Genomic DNA, 11,131 nt, shown 5'->3' on the forward strand with positions numbered 1-11,131 from the left:
CGTCATGTGGCGTATTGCGGGCATCAGATTCGTGAGATTCCAGCTATTGTGGTCGGAGGATGTTATTATAGGCAACCGACTTATGTGGTGCATGGTGTGATTTCAGCATAGGTGCATGATCATGTTTTGGTACAGTATGTGGTGATTGATACGGTGTTTGTATGTTAGAATCATGTCTTGTAGAGAAATTCAGAGGTTGGAATTTGGTTTTAAGGCTTATTAACTAAATGAAAGGGAAGAACTTCAGTCTGTCTCGAACTAATGGGCTCAACTGGGTTGTAGTGGCACGGGTAGGTGCACGAGGTGTTAAACAGTGATTTTGGAGAACTCTGGAGCAGTCCCTAGCACGTTCGAGGATTAACGTATGTTTAAGTGGGGGAGAATGTAATGATCCGACCGGTCGTTTTGAGCTCTAGCACGTCGTTCAGTGGTTTGAGGCCTTGAGTTGCTTTACTTCAGGTATTATGACTTAGACGTGTGATCAGAATTAAATTTCGGGAAGTTCAGAGTTAATTTGGAAAGAAAATTCTAATTTCGGAAGCTTTAAGTTGGAAAATTAACTAAGGTTTGACTTTTGAGTAAAAGACTTTGGAATCGGGATTTGAAGGTTCCAATAGGTTCGTATGATGATTTTGAATTTGGGCGTATGTTCGGGTTGAGTATCGGATCACCCGGGAGCATTTCAGCGCTTATTGTGAAAAGTTGGCATTTGGAAGGCTTTAGAATTTCCTAAGTTTGGTTTGAGGTGGACTTTGGTGTTATCGATGTCAGTTTAGGATTCTGAGCCTTGGAATAGGTTCGTATTATGATTTATGACTTGTGCGCAAAGTTTGGCGTCATTCCGGAATGTTTTGATATGAATCAAACGCGTTCGTCAAAGTTTGGAAGTTTAAAGGAAAGTTTCGATCGTCGATTCGTAATTTTGACGTTGTTTGACATGGTTCGGGGCTTCGACTAAGTTCGTGTCATGTTTTGGGATGTGTTATTATGTTTGGACGAGGTCCCGGGGGCCTCAGGTGCAAATCAGATTGGAACAGATCGAGTTTGGACTTGGGAAACTGCTGAGATGCACCAGGTCTGGTGCGACCGCACCTGCAAAAGTTTTTGTAGCAGGTGCGAGATTGCAAAAGCGGCCAAGGGGTTGCAGAAGAGGTCCTGGGAGAGCTGGGTTGTGGTCGCATGTGCGAGAAGGATTTCTGCATCTGCGAGCCCATAGGTGTGACGAGGCTCCGCAAGTTGGAGAGGTGTGGCTGGCCCCGCAGAAGCGGAAGGGATCATACAAGCGCAAAAGCCAGAGGAGGGTCGCAGAAGCGCCCTTGCATGTGCGAGCTTTGGGCCGCAGGTGCGGCTGGGGCGCCCACAGGTGCGAAAATGCCTGGGCAGAATATATGTTGCTCAATCATGATTTTTGCTCATTTAACTCATTCCTCTCTTGGTTTGGGCGATATTTGGAGAGCTTCAAGGGGAGACTTTCATCATCTATGGCAAGGTAAGTTATTCCCACTTATTGTAAGTTAAATACATGGATTCTATAAGGATTTAAACATGGAAATTAGTAAATATTATGGGAGTTTGGTAGAAAAACCTAGAAGTTGGTATTTTTGGATTTTGACCACGAAATTGGATATGGAATTGGGAATAAATCATATAATTGAGTTCACATTGTTTTGGTACAGTATGTGGTGATTGATACGGTGTTCGAATGTTAGAATCAAGTCTTGTAGAGAAATTCGGAGGTTGGAATTTGGTTCTAAGGCTTATTGACTAAATGAAAGGGAAGATCTTCAGTCTGGCTCGAACTAATGGACTCAACTAGGTTGTGGTGGCACGGGTAGGTGCACGAGGTGTTAAACAGTGATTTTGGACAACTCTGGAGCGGTCCCTAGCACGTTCGAGGACGAACGTATATTTAAGTGGGGGAGAATGTAACGACTCGACCGGTCGTTTTGAGCTCTAGCACGTCGTTCAGCAGTTTGAGGCCTTGAGTAGCTTCACTTCAGGTATTATGACTTGGAAGTGTGGTCGAAATTGAATTTCGGAAAGTTCAGAGTTAATTTGGAAAGAAAATTCTAATTTCAGAAGTTTTAAGTTGGAAAAATTCATTAAGGTTTGACTTTTGAGTAAACAAGTTCGGAATAGGGATTTGAAGGTTCAGATAGGTTCGTGTGATGATTTCGGTCTTGGGCGTATGTTCGGGTTGAGTATCGGATCACCCGGGAGTATTTCAGCGCTTATTGTGGAAAATTGATATTTAGAAGGCTTTAGAATTTCCTAAGTTTGGTTTGAGGTGGACTTTGGTGTGTCGATGTCCCTTCGGTATTCTGAGCCTTGGAATAGGTTCGTATTGTGATTTATAACTTGTGCGCAAAGTTTGGCGACATTCCGGAATGTTTTGATATGAATCAGACGCGTTCGTCGAAGTTAGGAAGTTTGAAACTTTAAAGGAAGGTTTCGATCGTCGATTCATAATTTTGATGTTATTTGATGTGGTTCGAGGCTTCGACTAAATCCATTTCTTGTTTTGGGATGTGTTGGTATGTTTGGACGGGGTCCCCAGGGCCTCGGGTGCAAATCGGATTGGAACGAATCGAGTTTGGACTTGGGAAACTGCTGAGCAAGCGGCCTAGGGGTCGCAGAAGCGGTCTTGGGAGAGCTGGGTTGTGGTCATAGGTGAGAGAATTCCTGGGCAGAATATATGTTGCTCAATCGGGATTTTTGCTCATTTCTCTCTTTGTTTGGGCGATTTTTGGAGAGTTTCAAGGGGAGACTTTCATCATCTATGGCAAGGTAAGTTACTCCCACTTATTGTAAGTTAAATACATGGATTCTATAAGGATTTAAACATGGCAATTAGTAGAAATTGTGGGAGTTTGGTAGAAAAACATAGAATTTGGTATTTTTGGATTTTGACCACGAAATTGGATATGGAATTGGGAAAATCATATAATTGAGTTCGTATTGTTATGGGTAATGTTTATCATCAAAACAATTTCGAAATCCGGGCACATGGGACAAGGGCTGACTTTATCGACTTTTCGAGCGGAGTTGGGAATTTATTTAAATCGATTTATTACGAGTATTGGAGTATATTTTATTGGTCGCACATTTGTTTGACTAGTTTCGAATTGTTGGCCTTAAATTGAAGAGTTAGAGAGGCGTTGGAGCCGGTTATGGAACTTCGGAGCGAGATAAGTCTCTTGTCTAACCTTGTGAGGAGAAAACTACCCCTAGGTGATATTTATTGTTATGTGCAACTAGTTGTGGGCGCTATGTACGAACGAGGTGACGAGAGACCGTATGTAGCTAAAGCATGATTATGCCCGGGTAGACTTAGGACCTTATCATATAATGTTTAAATTGTTTGGACTTATTTGCTAGTTTAATTAATTGAAATATTTAACTGAAATTGATTTAGAAACATATAAATATACTAGGCCGAATATTATCACCTTGAGTTGTTGCCAAGATATTTGATAAATGTAAAGGGGTACATTTATTATTGTGCACATATACTGTATTGTAAACACGTGCCTCGTGATTCGATAATTTTCTTCCTTTCTTGTGGAGCGGGCCGAACGCCTTGACACTATAATAGATGCATCTATGGTTCGTGCCGCTCGACCCTCAACAATGTATAAATTATTCCGGATCGGGCCGAATGACCTCGGCAGAATCGTGCGTTATATCGCTAGTAGTCCGAATATTCACGAGATTATCTTTCCACTAATGCCCAATATTTTATATGGTACTCCTTATTTATTTCATATTGGCACTTGACATTTTATGAGCTGTTACGGTAGAATATAAGACTGAGAAATTCATACTTTAAAAGAAATATTTGGAAGATTATGTAACATACAGAATTAGCCCATTATTGCTGTGTGCTTCACATCTGTTTACGATTCATTATATTGCTTCATTGGACCTCTAGTAAGTGTCGATGTCGATCTCCTCGTCGCTACTTCTCCGAGGTTAGGCTAGATACGTACTGGGTACGCGTTGATTTACGTACTCATGCTGCACTTCTGCACTAAATGTGCAGGATCTGACAGGTTCATTTGGTGATAATCTTGGCGTGTAGGCGCACCTGTGGAGGAGACTTTATGTGAGCTGCATTCCAGGCTACGCATCGTAGTCCACCGAGTCTCCATCGTACTGTTTATTTTATCATGTCTTATTTATATTCTGGAAAAATATTGTATTATTATTGTACTTCTTAGAAAATGCTCATGCACTTGTGATACCGGGTTTTGGGGTTATACTAGTTGATGCTCACTATTTCGTATATTATTATCGCCTTTCATTTCTTTCAAAAACTACAAAATTGTACGTTACCGTGGATTTAGAAGTGTAAAACTCTTTCATTATTAAAATCTATGATTTCGAAAGTAAGAAAATGAGTAATTAAATTGATAAATCACCGTTGGCTTGCGTGACGGTAGCGTTAGGCGCCATCACGACCTATAGTGGATTTTGGGTCGTGACAATAGTACCATCTATATATTTTGCAGACATCCTTATTCAATCTAATTTCTAATTTTGATTCCTCCAGTTAAAAGAAAAAAACATTATTATGATGGATCGGATCCTCCTCAATTATTTAAAGTTCAATTTATTGGACTAACGAGTCATCATTCTACTTAGTTATTCTAATTATATATATATATATATATATATATATATATATATATATATATATATATAAATTAAAGTTGCCTGCTTGTACGAGGATTTGGGGGACAAAGGTGGGGACAAGAAGTTGTATAGGTTAGCTAGGGCGCGAGAAGGAAGGCTCGTGACCCGGACCAAATGAAGTACATAAAAGACGAGGAAAGTCAAGTACTATTGGAGGAGGCACATATTAGAAGAAGATGACAAACATACTTTCATAAACTCTTGAATGAAGAAGGGGACAAGGCTATTGTGCTGGATAATTTGGGGCACTCCGAGAGTCGACGTAATTTTAGGTATATTAGGCGTATTAAGGTCAAGGAGGTGGAGGAGGATATGCGCAAGATGGGTAGGGAAAAAGTAACTGGGCCAAACGAGATTCTGGTAAAATTCTAGAAAGCGCGGGTAGGGCAGTTTTAGAGTGGTTGACTAGGTTATTTAATGTCACTTTTAGTACGGCGATGATGCCCGAAGAATGGAGGTGGAGTACGATGGTCCCGTTATACAAGAACAAGGGTGATATTCAAAATTATAACAACTATAGATGCATCAAGCTGCTAATCCATACTATGCATACTATGAAGGTTTGGGAGAGGGTTGTGGAGACCCGGGTGAGGAGGAATGTGTCCATTTCCGAGAACCAATTCAGATTCATGCCGGGGCGATCGACCACATAAGCCATTCATCTTGTGAGAAGATTGGTGGAGCAGTATAGGAGAGGAAGAATGATTTACATATGGTATTTATTGACCTAGAAAAAGCATACGACAAAGTCTCTAGGGAGGTTTTATGGAATGTTAGGAGGCAAAAAGGTGTACCTGTAGCATACATTAAGGCGATTAAGGACATGTATGATGGAGCCAAGACCCGGGTTAGGATAGTAGAAGGTGACTCATTACACTTACCAGTCGTGATGCGCCACATTCAAGGGGAGGTACCGTGGTGCATGTTATTTGCAAATGATATAGTACTGATTGACGAGACGTGAGGCAAAGTTAACACTATTCTGGAGTTTTGGAGACAGACCATGGAGTCTAAAGGTTTCAAGTTGAGCAGGACCAAGACAGAGTACTTGGAGTGCAAGTTCAGCGACACTACCTAGGAAGCTGACGTGGAAGTGAGACTGGATTCACAAGTCATCCGTAAGAGAGGCAACTTCGAGTACCTTAGGTCAATAATCCAAGACAATGGGGATATCAACGATGATGTCACATATATATTGGAGCGGCGTAGATAAAATGGAGGCTTGCATCCGGTGTTTTGTGTGATAAGAACGTGCCACCGAGACTTAAAGATTAGTTCTACAAGGTGGTGGTTAGGCCAACTATGTTGTATGGAGCAGAGTGTTGGCCAGTCAAGCACTCTCATGTCCAAAAGATGAAGGTAGCGGAGATAAAATTGCTGAGATAGATGTGTGAACATACCAGGAAAGACATGATTAGGAATGAGGATATTCGAGACAAGGTAGACGTATATTCTGTCCTGGACAAGATGTGGGAAGCGAGCTTAAAGTAATTTGGGCATGTGAAGAGGAGGTGTCTGTATGCTCTAGTGAGGAGGTGTGAGAGATTGACGATAGCGGGTCTGAAGAAAGGCAGAGGTATACCGAAAAAGTATTGAGGTGAGGTGATTATGTAGGACATGACGCATCTTCAGCTCACCAAGGACATGACTCGTGATAGGTGGGCGTGGAGGGCGAGGATTAGAGTAGAAGGCTAGTAAGAAGTATTTTAGTATTTTCCATATGCTTAAAATTATATTACTACCTGTTATTGCATGTGTTTTGATCGCTCTACTTCCTTGATGTTGTTAATGCTTTTCGGACTTTTACACTACTGTACTTTTTCTCTATACTATTGTGATTTGCATGCTTGTTTGGAGCCGAGGGTCTACCGGAAACAACCTCTCTACCTGCATAAGGTGGAGGTAAGACTGCATAGATACTACCCTCCTCAGACTCGTATTGTGATATTATACTGAGTTTGTTGTTGTTGTTGTTGTTGTTGTTGCTGTTGTTGTTGTTGTTGTTGTTGTTGTTAGGGTTCTTGGTGAAAATTTGAAATTACATGGATTTGAACACTAACACATTTTTTCCATAAATACCTTGTTTCCTTTTCTCTCAGTTGATACAATTGTCATAAAATGAAATGCACTATTACCTAACTCATTTCTTAGTAAAAATGTTTTCATCTGTCTAAGTAATAGACCGAGTGACATAGTATTTTCTACTATATCTAATAAGAGGGAGTTAGCAGACAGCTGGACGACATGTCTGTTGAGGCTTTTGAGGGGTATCTGGTCATTTCAGTTGAAATGAAGCTACATGATTAGTTGATAGAGAATCTTACTATAGGCACCTTTAGAACTTTTGAGCACTTTGACCAATTTAGCCATATGCGTATATCATTAGCGATCACCACATATTTTCTTTGTACTACCTCACATGGACCCCACATCCCACCCCATCCAAAGAGACAACAAAACTCAAATTTAAAAAAATAAATTTGGTAAATTCAATGAAATATTTGTAATAGAATATGCTTTTCGCTCTCAAGAATAAATAGGCTCATCTGATTAACGAATTATTTTGAGATTATGTTATAAATATGATGAATAAACCTTAAAAATTATTTTCAGTTTCTTGTGATTGTTATCATCAATACTAATAAAGAAGATGTAATTTCGATCAGTTTTGGTACCTGTAACAAAGTAAAATAACTATGTACTATTATACTGCTCTCTTTCTCAATAAATTTAGCGTGGTATAATCTCTTTGATTCAGTAGGGACTAATTTTAAGTTTTATTAACTTAAAAATAGTTGAAAATACAGTTAACTACTAATAATTATTGATAAGAAGACAATTATATTACATTCTATCCTATAGGTCAATCACCTAAATGAGACTGAAAGAGTGCTAATAAGATCACTTATTAATTTATCAATTTCAAATCAGATCTTATTTTAAGGTCTAGTTCATTAATTTCTAGAGACAATGATAAATTGTTATATTGTTAAATATATTATTTATAAGTTTCACCACAAGTAAAACAACGTACATACTTAATACTTTAGAAACTTACATGTTTCATTGTAAGAAAATAAAAGGTATTATTTGGACTACTACTTTCGATGTTGGGTACCCTATTATGATAAAAGACTGTAAATTATTTAATAGAGAAAATCTAGAGAAAATCAAATATAGTATATTCAGATTTTGAGAAGTATTATTAAAGAGCATATATAAGATATATTATTACATTTAAAGTTATAGAAGTTTATAGTGCATTTTATTTTTGAGGAATAATTAATCAATTAAGAGTTTAATGTTGTAGAAACTATATATATTTACTATAGGTTGGATTTTTTTTCCAACCTAGGACATACTGAAAAAATAAAGGGAGGAACAATCTGAAAAAAAAAGAGCAAATATATTAATTATTTTATTGTATAGGATTTGGAGTTTAATACCAAAACTTTAGAATAGTATAATCTAAAGCTTTACGTTAGGATAATTGTTATTATCAGCAAACACGAATTTGTTCCATAATTATTTTGATTGGTGTACGACTAGACATTTAACTATCCATACATGCTTGCAATACCAACGTTAGTTGAAAAAAAAAGTGGGAAAATTTGTTAAGACATAAACTATAAATAAATTACATCTTAGCATAAATTGTTGGGTCCGTGCTTGAACGGGCCGAAGACCATCTAGTGTGCTGATAAAAGATAATGTGTACCTTAAAAAAGTCCCAAATATTTAACTGTTTTAGCTAGACCAATATAGGGCTTTCACATCATGAGAGTAGCACTCCTTGCGATTGTTGGATGACAAATCTATATGCAAGAATAATCTGTTGTCTTTATCCTTCTTTTTAGGCCTTCTTTTTAAGTCTATCTATAATGGATTGGTTTTTGAATTGTGATTTTTCCGTTCCTATACACTGTTTGAAACCTTATTATCAAAAATATCACAGTTTTAGTATTTATCCGATCTAAATACGTTTTAACTATAAAAAATATATATTTGTTTAAACTAGACTCCTTTCTGCGGTAATCTTCCTTGTTTAGACGCAGGATTTTAGGATCGCTTATATTTCAGTTAGAGATTTTACTGACGCAATCATCGTGTCACGACCCAAAATCCACTAAAGATCGTGATGGCGCCTAACATCGCCGACATGCACGCCAACAATGATTGATCAACTTAATTATCTATTTTAGTAATTCAAATAAAAGCTTTTCCTTAATTAACTCGTATGAAATAGAGTTTTACAGAGTAAGTGATAATATTTGCATAACTACAATAACGAACAACTCGTAGGAACCCCCAAAATCCGGTGTCACAAGTGTATGCGGATTTTTCTAAGGAGTACAAGAATAATACAACGGCTGTCCCAAATGTAATACGACCGAATAAAATAATTAGTACAATGAAGACTCGGTGGACTGCGATGCGTAGCCTGAAATGCAGTTCACGTGAGGTCTCCTCAACAGGTGTACCTACGCGCCAAGGTGATCATCAATGAACCTGTCAGATCCTGCACATTTAGTGCAGAAGTGCAACATGAGTACATAAATCAACGCGTATCCAGTAAGTATCTAGCCTAACCCCGGAGAAATAGTGACGAGGGGTCGATATCGACACTTACTAAAGGTCCAATAAAGCATTAAAATAATATATAAGCAGATATGAGGCATGCGACAATGATGGGGTAAATCTATAAGTTACATAATCTTCCAAGTTCTTCTTTCAAAGCATGAATTTCTAAATCTTCTATTCTACCTTAACAACTCAGAAAAATGTCAAGTGTCATTATAAAATAAATAAACAATATCATATAACATGCTGGGCATCAATGGAGAGATTAGCTCATGAATATTCGAACTGCTAGCGATATAACACACGATTCTGCCTAGGTCGTTCAACCCGATCCAGCATAATGTGTACACTACCGAGGATCGAGCGGCACAAACTATAGATGTATCTATATACTGCCGAGGCGTTCGGCCCGCTCCACAAGAAAAGAAAGGAAGTTACCGAATTACGAGACACGTATTTACAATACCGTACATGAGTACAAAATAGATATAATTCTTACTGTTTATCAAATAACTCGCCCACAACTCAAAGTGTTAAGGCTTGGCCTAGTATACATATATTTATTTCTAAATCAATTTCATTTATAACTTCAATTAATTAAGCCAGCAACATGAGTTCAAATAATTTAAATATTACGAAATAAGATCCTAAGTCTACCCGGACATAAACATGCTTTAGCTAGGTACCGACTCTCGTCACCTCGTGCGTACTTAGCACCCACAACTAGTTGCACATAACAATAAATCTCACCTAGGGAGTAGTTTCCCCCTCACGAGGTTAGACAGGAGACTTACCTCGCTCCGAAGTTCCATAACCGGCTCCAAGGCCTCTCTAACACCTCAAATCAAAGCCCGTCGATCCAAAATTATTCAAACAATATGCAAACCAATCAAAATACATTCTAATACCCATAATTAATCAATTTAAATAATTCCCAACTCCGCTCGAAAAGTCAATAAAGTCAATCCTCGGGCCCACGTGTCCGGATTTCGAATATTTTCGAAGATAAACTTTACCCATAATACCATGAACTCAAATATATAATTTATTCCTAATTCCATGTCCAATTTTGTGGTCAAAATCCAAAAATACCAATTGATAGATTTTATACCAAAATCCCAAATTTCTACTAATTCCCACGCTTAAATCCATATACAACCCATGTATTTAACTTGTAATAGGTGGGAATCACTTACTTTGTGTTGCTTAATGAAAATCTCCCCTTGAACCTCTCCAAAATTGCCCCAACAAAGTAAAAATGAGAGAAAATGGGTCAAATCACACTTTTAAAAGAACCCTCTGCCCAGATGACTTTTCGCATATGCGGTCAAATAGTCGCTTATGCGGCTCCGCACCTGCGGAAAAACCATCGCAGGTGCGGCTCCAGCTCAATCCAGCAGCCTCCACTTTTGCGTCCCAAATAGCGCTTCTGCACTTCCGCTTCTGCGGACAACTAGCGTTTTTGCGCTCACGCACATGCGTGATAAAGTCTGCTCATGCGGTCCCAAGCCTTCTTGGCCAATTCCGCTTCTGTGATCTCCCCCTTCCGCAAGTGCGACTCCGCTTCTGTGGTCAACCTTCCCACTTCTGCGACCCCAACCTCGGTCATGCCTGGCCGCTTCTGTGGAGCCCATCTTGCTTCTGCGACCAGGCTTCCATAGAAGCGATCGCACCAGCAACATGAATTTTCCAGCTTTTCCTTATATCCAAATATCGATCCGTTAACCATCCGGAATCCACCCGAGGTCCTCGTGACCTTAACCAAATATACCAACACATCCCAAAATACTATACAAATTTAGTCGAAGCCTTAACCACGTCAAACAACATCAACATCATGAAACGCACCTCGAAT

This window comes from Nicotiana tabacum, chromosome 17 (genome assembly GCF_000715075.1).
Source record: "Nicotiana tabacum cultivar K326 chromosome 17, ASM71507v2, whole genome shotgun sequence".
NCBI lineage: Eukaryota > Viridiplantae > Streptophyta > Magnoliopsida > Solanales > Solanaceae > Nicotiana > Nicotiana tabacum.